Genomic DNA, 9,839 nt, shown 5'->3' with positions numbered 1-9,839 from the left:
CTTAGGGGAGTCTCCCTGTAGCAAAGTCTTCTATGAGTCTACACATATATAGTTTCACTTAAGGAGCTTTAATTGACATTTATTATGCCAATTAAGCTTGGAATGGGGCAATGGATGCATTTCCCAAAGTCTAAAAGCACTAACAGCTTACACTGCTGAGCAAGAATCTCCTGGGTATAATTTAGCCACTTAGGGAGCTGCGTTCCCATTTGCAGGCCATTATGAGGCTGTAGCAGCTTCAACACTCGCGAGTGAGTGTGTTCATTCTTTTCCGCTTTGTGCGCCCTTGTACACTGGCTTCTGCTTTACAGCCCATGCCTTGTAAATACATCAACATATTGGTGATAAAATGTGTATCTTGAATCAAATCTTGGCTATTATTATTTTAAAATGAAAATAAATTATAAAATTAGTGCATTGATCTATAATGTATCAGAACCATAAAATGGTGAATATAAAATGTTCTAGTAGTGTCTGCTTTGGCTTAGCAGCATACTGGAATGCTGAAGGAGAGCGCCTGAGTTTCAGGCCTTACTCTGCCACTCTCAAGTTCCATGAGCTCTTCGTACCTTTGCTTCTCCATTGGGGAAGTCTATGGATTGGTCTAGAGCATACCAAAGGATTCCATTTTGTTCCATGCCTTTTGCGTGTGCTGCCCAACCCTGTGGAACACAGATGGCAAACCTTAGGGCTTCAATCTGAACTGCTGTCTCTCTTGTATTGGAAAACTTTTCTTGACTGCATAGACTACAATGTTCTTCCCATTTTGAGTTCCAGGTCTTGCTGCTGTCTTGCTTCTCATTGGTTGTGGTTTATGCCACGTTCAGATGAGTGACTCCATCATGATTGTTCTCCATGCTGAGCTGTGGTAACCATGAGGGTGGGACTGTATTTTTTTTTTAATTCACTCCTTTATCACAGTGCTCTGAATGATTTTTCACATACAGAGAAATATTTATTAACTGTGAGGCAGTTATGTTTTTATGTTATGGGCCATGATGGAATCATCAGCGCAGAATTTATCTTCTGTTCTTAATTGGAAAACTGGTAAAATCCACAAGATGTTTTTCAATCATTGGACACCAGGTGGCGCTGGGCAGTGATTCCTGAGCCTGCAAAGGAATGGGAACCCAGAGCATGATGGTCTTACTGAAGTGAGAAAACTTGTGGAGAAGAATCTTGAAAAACAGCTTGCTGAAAGGGGGTGGGGGGTGCAGGGAAGGTGAAAGAGAGAGAGAGAATGAATTGTGGTTTAAATGTTTCTGCTCCTGCCACCCAATATATATTTTGAAATACTAACTCCCAAAGTAATGGTTTTAAGGATGGTGGGTCTTTGAGATGTCATTAGGTTATAAGGCCATAATCTTCATGAATGGGATTGGTGCCTTTATAAAAGCAGCCTAAGGGAGACTGTTCATAACCATCCCACATGTGAGGTCCAAGCCAGGCATTCCATCTGCTGGTGCCTTTATCTCCAACTTCCTAGCTTCCAGAACTGTGAGAAACCAATTTCTGCCATTGGCAAGGCACTTGATGTTCTGTGAAAGCAGCCTGAAAGAACAGGTGGATTCCTTAGAATCTCTGGCTGAGAATTGGTTTGTACACATAATTCCAAGTAAGTATACAGAACAAAGCTTCCAAACATGGAAAAGAAAATTCACAAAGTTCAGTGTGCAGTCAGCATGTTTCAGGCTTGCAAAGAAGGAGGAAAGTGTAAGCCACAGTGGGGAGAGATTCAGAAATGTCACAGATGATAGGAGAGTGTGAAAGCAGCTTTTAGAAAACGACTCCCTCCATGCCCTGGGAGAGATACAGCAAATACACTTTGGATATAAGAAAGGAGAGGAGAGCTTAACTATGATGAGGATAGAAGTGGAAGAGATTAAAGTAACTCAATTGAAATTCTAAAAAGGAAAAATATATTACCGGAAAAGAACAGTGCATAATACAATAGATGGTTTTAATAGCACACCAGGCTCTGTAAAAGAAGCAAGAGCGAAGTTGAAAAGGCACTGTCCAAAAGAGAACGGAGCAAAACGGAAGGAAGAGAGGAAGGAAGAAAGGGGAGAAGGGTAAGAGACACCTGTGGGATTACTTAGCCACTAGCCTGAAGGTAACGGGTTCTGGAGTGGTGCAGGTGGCTGGGAAGGTGGGGAAAGAGGGATGGGAAAGCACACCTTTGAAGACAAGGTGATGGTCAAAATCTTTACAAATTTGATGAAAACTACAAGACCACAGTTCAGTGAAATAATACAACTGTCTTAGCCTACTTTCTGTTGTTGCAACAAAACACCCACGACCAGGCAATTTACAAGAAACAGATGTTTATTTCGGCCTAGGGTTCTGGAGACTCGGAAATCCAGGAACATGGCACCAGCCGTGTGCTCAGTGCCCTGTGCTGGCCTTGAGCTGTGTCGTCATACCAGAGCCACGTACCTCCTGATGAAACTCGGCAAGCTGCTGGTTGAGGTCTTCCTTCTTCTGGAGCCACCAATGCTGTTATGGTGGCTCTACTCTCCTGATGTCATCTAATTCAAATTGCCCTCCCAGAGGCCCCACATCCAAATATCATTGACACACAAATTCAAGGAATTAAGCTTCTAACCTATGAACACATTTAAACCCTAGGGTTATCTCCAGGAAAACTCCCGTGGCTTTTCAAAACAAGCTATTATGGACTGTTGAATTGTCCAAACCTCACTGTGAGGTCTGAGTGCTGGTTCAACGTCTCTCCTTGCCTTATCAGTTGATCTAGAGCTGGGAAGACTAAAGAAGAAGAGCCATTAGCCATATGAAGTGAGTGATGAAGCATTGGTTTTTCAAATTTTTCAATTTCACTTAAGTTTACATGCTTTAAATGTGGCAAAAGTGGTCCTTGATTCATTTGTAAGAAAACCTTATTTTTGAAACATGAGTATATCAATCCAATTTTCCAACCGTAAAACTTACAAAATTTATATAAACTATTTCTGGTATAATTCTGTATCTGATTTGACATACTATCTAAGTGTACATGACACATTGCTTCCAGACATTTAGAAAATAAGTTTGTAAAATATTTCTCAAATAATTTTATAATGATCATATGTTGAAATATTTTAGATGCATTGAACTAAATAAAATGCTATTAAAATTCATTTCACCTTTTTTCACTCTTAAAATATGTGTTAACTGGGAAGTTTTAAGTCACATATATGATTTTCACTATTTTCAACTGGTTGTTTTGAACCACACTTCCTTCTTCCCTCTTGGTGAAATACAGTTAATGCACTTGGAGTTCAAAGGTTTTTTTGGTTTTTTTTTTTTTGCAACAAAATAAACATCACTGAATTTTATGTTCTCAAAAACATTTTAAAGTGCTGTCATATGCTTTGAAGTACTAAAATACCATAGAGCTGAAAATAAAATTCCTGAAGTAACATCTTTCTCTGAGAAGGAATAGAAATATTTTGAAATAAGTTATTCTGTCCTGCTGTTGCAAAGAAGAAAGTGAACCAGGGGAGAGAACATTTAAATGTGTAGATCATCCTTAGCCTGAAAGGCATTAGGAAAAAAGAAGGGTATTAATCTGTAATCTAACAATTTCTAATAAGGCATCTTCAGAAAACTCCTGTTTGCAAATTGCAGAAGTTGGTAAAAAGAACGATTCCTGCTACATTACAAGGGCACCGTGGAGGTCAAGGGCACCGTGGAGGTCAAGGGCACCGTGGAGGTCAAGGGCACCGTGGAGGTCAGGGGCACCGTGGAGGTCAAGGGCACCGTGGAGGTCAGGGGCACCGTGGAGGTCAAGGGCACCGTGGAGGTCAAGGGCACCATGGAGGTCAAGGGCACCGTGGAGGTGGATTTATTTGGGTAGTGATGGGTAGCCTCTGTTGGTGCTCATGTGTTTAAAGGAGCTGTTTCCCCGTGTCACAGCCTTCTGTTGTTTTCGTTTCAGGTTGTAAGAAACACATTCAGGGTCGCTTCTGAGACGAACAAAGATGTATAGAAGTGATTTGGATAGTTCTAGAATTGATTCACTTCTTGGTCTTTTGGCTAGGACCGAGTAGAGGAGCGAAGGGAATGCTTCAAATGTAAATCAGGAAGGTTACGGAAGGTCTGTGGAGTTCCAGGCACTCAGATCCAGAAGGCTCCTTTTTTTTAATTTCCTCTGAGTAGCTCACAGTAAGCCGTAAGCCCTTAACATTCTGAGTCAAGGTTGCACTTAAGAGTAAAATTTCAGAGCCAGTATGTTGGGGCAAGCATGGCTCATGTGAGTATATCCAAAGTCAGATGCTTGTAGCCTCCTAAATGGAGAAGTAGGAAGGGAAATCTGCTGGCTCACAAATAAGTTGATCCTTCTTCAATAAGGAGGAATGCATGTTAGCCATCTAGAAAAGGAACATTGCCTAAAACAACAGTTGTCAAATCAACTACTAAGGCTAATTACAGGGGAACTGTATTATTGTTCTTAGAGAATATAGTTGTGAGCACTGATTTGGTAGAAATTGGAGTAGCATATAATTTGTTCATCACAATAGTATGTGTCTTACTAAAACGAATTGGATGATGTGTTAAAGTTAGGAAGCCCAGGAAAAAGAGGGAAATGGAAGAAAGAAAAGAGAAAAACCTAAAGGCGATAGGACTGATAGGGCGTCTTGGTACCATTACATTACAGCCTCAGAGAATAAGTTGATGAAGTGTTAGTCAATTTCTGTTTCATCTCTCTACTTTCTGTTATCTCTCTAATTTGAAATGGACATGAATATGTTGGAGAGTGCTTTTTGCAAAAGCTAAAATTTGCTTGAAACTTAGATTCACTTTGCCTCATTTGCTTGAAGAGTGACCAGATGTTTTATTGCACTCTCTAGCAGGCACTTGAGCAATTTTTCCGAAGAAAAAGACTAAGTATAAAGGAGTACGGGAAGGACAAAGCTCGGAATGGTTCTGCAGAATTGATGTCCAAACCCTGAGCAAGCAGCAGGTGGATGTTATTCCTGAGCAATCCCAGTGTTCACAGGCTACTGACAGTCTTTTATATACATGTGTTATTCATTTATTATATTAGGGGAAAAAAAACAGTTGTTTCCTTTTAGCAGCAAGAGAAAAAAAAAAAAGAAAAACTCTCCATAATTTAGGCTTCTTTATGGAGCATTAAAAGGGTGACATTGGAGGGCTTGTGTTGTGGCTTAGTGGATAAAACATCTGCAACAAAACTGGTAAAACTGGTATCCCATACGGGCGCTGATTGGAATCCTGGACGCTCCACCTCCAGTCCAGCTCCTTATTAATGCATCTGGGTAAGTAGTGAAAGATGCTCCAAGTGCTTGGGTCCTCACACTCATGTAGGAAACCCAGAGGAAGCTCCCGGCCATTTGGGAAGTGAACCAAAAGATGGGAGAGATGTCTCTCTTTGTCTCTCCTTCTCTTTGCAATTCTGCCTTTCCAATAAATAAATCTTCAAAAAATAAAAGAAAGTGTGATATCAGCATGGCTAATTCTTCCGGTTATGTTTTAGGTATTCATGTGTATGTAATGTGTGCATATGCTATTTCTAGACTCCTTTGTACCTTACAGGTTACGCACACTCTGTTAGCACAACCTGTATGTGTGCTACACTCGAGAAAGCCGGCTTCTCCTGACCCTCATTCACCTCTCTCTGTTTCCTAATCTTCACTGCTGTTTCACTTTGAGGGGCTTCCGGCCCCGTAACTCTGAGCCTTAAGCACAGTTTCCATGATTGGATTATGTACTGTCGCCTTTCTGTACTCCCCATAGATCTTCTTTTAAATTATAGCTGGAACTCCTACTTTTATGGGAATGTTTATAGAGATCAGGCATGCATGTATTCATGTGGTGAATCAGTATTTATTAAGTGCCTGTTATACCTTGAAATCTAAGCCAAATATGAAAATTAAATTTTTATAAAGTATCTCCCATCTTTATATTTATAGCCATGACCTTTATCCCAAGCCTGTCAACTAGAATTTAAGATTCTCTCTAGTTTTCTTGCCATCACTTCAGTATCAATATTTTTGTCTCAAATTTTGATTTTATAGTCTCCCAAACCCTATTTTGCTTATAGTTTAGTGCAATATCTTTATACATATTTTTACTCTCAACCTATACTGGTTTTGAATCTAAAATCTTTTACAGACAAATAATTGGATCACATTTTTAATATATGTAAAAACTGCCTTTTTTCCCTGTTCACATAGATGACTTTTTTATTTTTTAATAGTCTCTGTGTTAGTTACTGCACATGAGGGAAACATGTCTTTCTGGGATTAGCTTATTTCAGGGTTTCCAGTGGGATCCATTTTGTCGCAAGACAAAATTCTTTCTTTTCTTTTCTTTCTTTCTTTCTTTCTTTCTTTCTTTCTTTCTTTCTTTCTTTCTTTCTTTCTTTCTTTCTTTCTTTCTTTCTTCCTTTCTTTCTTTCTTTCCTTCCTTCCTTCCTTCTTTCTTTCCTTTCTTTCTTTCTTTCTTTCTTTCTTTCTTTCTTTCTTTCTTTCTTTCTGAGCAGTATTCTGCAGTGTATGTGTACCACATTTTTTTCTAATCCTGTAATCAACAGGTGCATCTCCAGGTTGATTTCATAGCTTACCTATTGTGAATTGAGCTGCAATCAACATGGGAGTACAGGTAACGCTCATATGCTGATTTCAGTTCCTGTGAGTAAAGTCCCAGCAATGCCTGGGTCAGCTGGTAGATCTATTTTCAGATTTTTGAGGAATCTCCATACTGTCTTCCATACCTGTTGCCTCAGTTTACACTCCTGCCAAGGGTGGATATGGGTACATCCCCACCCCCCCTCATTGCCAGTGTTCTGAATGGGGATGAGTTGAAACCTCATTGCATTTTCCTGATTGCTCTTGACCTTGATACAATTTTCATATATCTGTTGGTCATTTTAGTTTTATCCTTTGAGAGATGCTTGTTCAGTCTAGCCCATTTCTTAGCCAGGCTGCTTTGTTGTTCTTGAGTTCATGTGTTCTTGATGGAGTCTCGATATTACTTCTTCATCAGTTTGTAAATCCTTTTATTCTGTCAGTCGCTCTTCACTTCGTTGAGGGTTTCCTTTGCAGTGCAGAAGCTTCTTTTTTTTTCTTTAAGGTTTATTTATTTATTTAATTAGAAAGTCAGATATACAGAGAGGAGGAGAGACAGAGAAGAAAATCGTCTCTCCTTTGATTCACTCCCCAAGAGGCCGCAGCAGCCAGAGCTGTAAAGATCCAATGCCAGGATCCAGGAACCTCCTCTGGGTCTCCCACGCAGGTGCAGGGTGCCAAGGCTTTGGGCCATCCTCACCTGCTTTCCCAGGCCACAAGCAGGGAGCTGGATGGGGTCCCTTAAGGGATCCCAGGTTGTGCAAGGCAAGGACTTAGGCTGCTAGGCTACTGCGCTGGGCCCTGAAGAAGCTTCTTGATGTGATTTCATTTGTCTGTTTTTGTTTAAATTGCTTGTGCTTTTGGAGTATCTTCCAGGAAATCTCTGCCTCTGTCAATATCTGCGGAGTTTTCCCGATGTTCCCTCTAGAATTTGATGGGATCAGGCCTTAGGTTTAGATGCTGACCCACTCTGAGACAGTTTTTATGCAAGGTGCGAGGCAGGACTCTTGTTTCATACTTGTGCGTGTGGAAATCCAATTTTCCCAGCATCACGTGTGGAAGAGACTCTCATCTTTGCAGGGACTGATTTGAGCTCATGTGTTTGAGAATTGTGGGCTGGAGGTGGACGGACTGATGTCCGGGCTTTCTATTCTATTCCACTGGTCTACATGCCTGTTTTTGTTCCAGTGTCAGGCTGTTTCTATCATTACTTCCCTGTAACATGAAATGTGGCATTGTGATACCTCTGGCTTTGTTTCTGTTCTTTAAGATTGCTTTAGCTGTTCAGGGTTCCTGGTGTCTTCACATGAAGGTTTTTTTGAAAATATATGTTATTTTACTTGAAAGAGTTATAGAGAGGAAGAGACACTGAGAGAGATCGTCCATCTACTGGTTCACTCCTCCAATGGCTGTATAATGGCCAGAGATGAGCAGACCTGAAGCCAGGAGCCCGGAGCTTCTTCTGGATCTCCCATGTCATGTGGGTGCAAGGCTTCAAGGAGTTGAACTACCCTCTGCTGTTTTCCCAGGTGATAATCTGGGAGCTTGGAAGTGGAACAGTCAGAACCTCCCAAATGGAATGCTGATGACAACGGTGGAGATGAGCCTGTCACATACCCTTTCATATGGATTTTAATATCTATTTTTTTTTCTAACTTGGAAAAGAATGTTGGTCACATTTTGACTGGGGTCTCATTGAACATGTAAATTGCTTTGGGTAATATGGACATTTTGATGAACTCAATCCTTCCAATCCAGGAACATGCACAGTTCTCCCATTTCTTTCATGTCTTTTTTTTTGTTTAATGTTTTATGATTTTATTATAGGAATCTTTCACATCCTTGACTGAGTTTATGCCAAGCTATTGAACTTTTTGTAGTGATTATCAACGTTACTGATCTTACAGGTTCCTTCTCAGTTGTGCCACTGTCTGTGTACACAGGGGATGTTGATTTTTGTGTGCTGATTTTTTTATCCTGCAACTTTACCAAACCCAGATTATCAGGAGTTCCAATTAGTCTTTACTGGAACTGTTCAGTTTCTCTCTCTATAGAATCATCTAATCTGCACACAGGGATCATTTGACTTCTTCCTTTGCAATTTGCTTTTTGGTTTATTTTTATTGCTTAATGGCTCTGACTAAAACTTCCAGAACTATATTGAATAACAATGATGAAAGTGTACATTGTTAGGGCTGGCACTACACCTCAATTGGGCTCCACCTGCAAGCTTTGGCATCTTATATGGGTTCTAGTTTGTGTCCTGGCTGCTCCATTTGCCATCCAACTCCCTGCCTGTGGCCTGGGAAAGCAGGTGAGGAACGGCCCAAAGTCTTGGGACCCTGCACCCGTGCGGGTGGCCAAGAAGGGGTTCCTGGCTCCTGGCATCGGATCTGCACACCTCCGGCCATTGTGGCTTCTTGGGGAGTGAATCAACAGACGGAAGATCTTCCTCTCTGTCCCTCCTCCTCTCTGTATATCTGGCTTTCCAGTAAAAATTAAATACATCTTTAAAATAAATAAATAAAATTCTGAAATAATGAAGCGAAGTAGTATCTCAGAGACTCCTCCCCTTCCTTGGCTGTGGAGGGCAGCCGAGGGAGCAGCTGCAGGTGTCAGATACTCTCCTCTGCAGCAACATCTCTTTTCAGCGGCTTACTTTAATTTGAACAATAAAAAAAATTGCATGGTCTTACAGCAATGTAATGAGCTCTTGGGTCATCTTCAATTAACTAATTTTTGCCGACATGGGTTTTAAAAGAACATTTCTCCCTTTCACAAACCTCAACTGACAAAAAAAAAAAAATCACAGTAGTACCTCAAACACTGACAAAACCTAGACTCCCCTCAACATCTATTTGAAAATGAGGCATTTGGTAGATTTGCCCTGAAGATAGAAAAGCTCGAGATGATATTTTAAAAACCCAGCTTTAGAGGAATTTGAGCCATTTTCACCCACTTTTGTTTGCTGAAGAGATTGGCTGGCAGGCGCTGGAGCGCTCCGCCGTAGCCAAGGGCTCCCGGGGCTGCCATGCTTGGCGTCCCCGTGCAGACTTCGAAGCACAGTGTAGCTCGAATTGTAACACAGACACTCCTGGCTGCCCCGAGGGTCCTCACGCGTTCAGGGGCTCCCTTTTGCTTTTTCTCTCCAAAGCATCTTGTTTTTTTGGGGTGTCCGTAAATATTTACTATAGTGACCCAGAGACGCTGTAGGTCAGACTCGTGCTTAAGGAGATCTGACTGTGAAAT

The sequence above is a fragment of the Ochotona curzoniae genome, unplaced genomic scaffold, assembly GCF_017591425.1.
Source record: "Ochotona curzoniae isolate NIBS_2020 unplaced genomic scaffold, NIBS_Ocur_1.0 contig_1071, whole genome shotgun sequence".
Taxonomy (NCBI): domain Eukaryota; kingdom Metazoa; phylum Chordata; class Mammalia; order Lagomorpha; family Ochotonidae; genus Ochotona; species Ochotona curzoniae.
Note: the sequence above shows the minus strand (reverse complement) of the source record.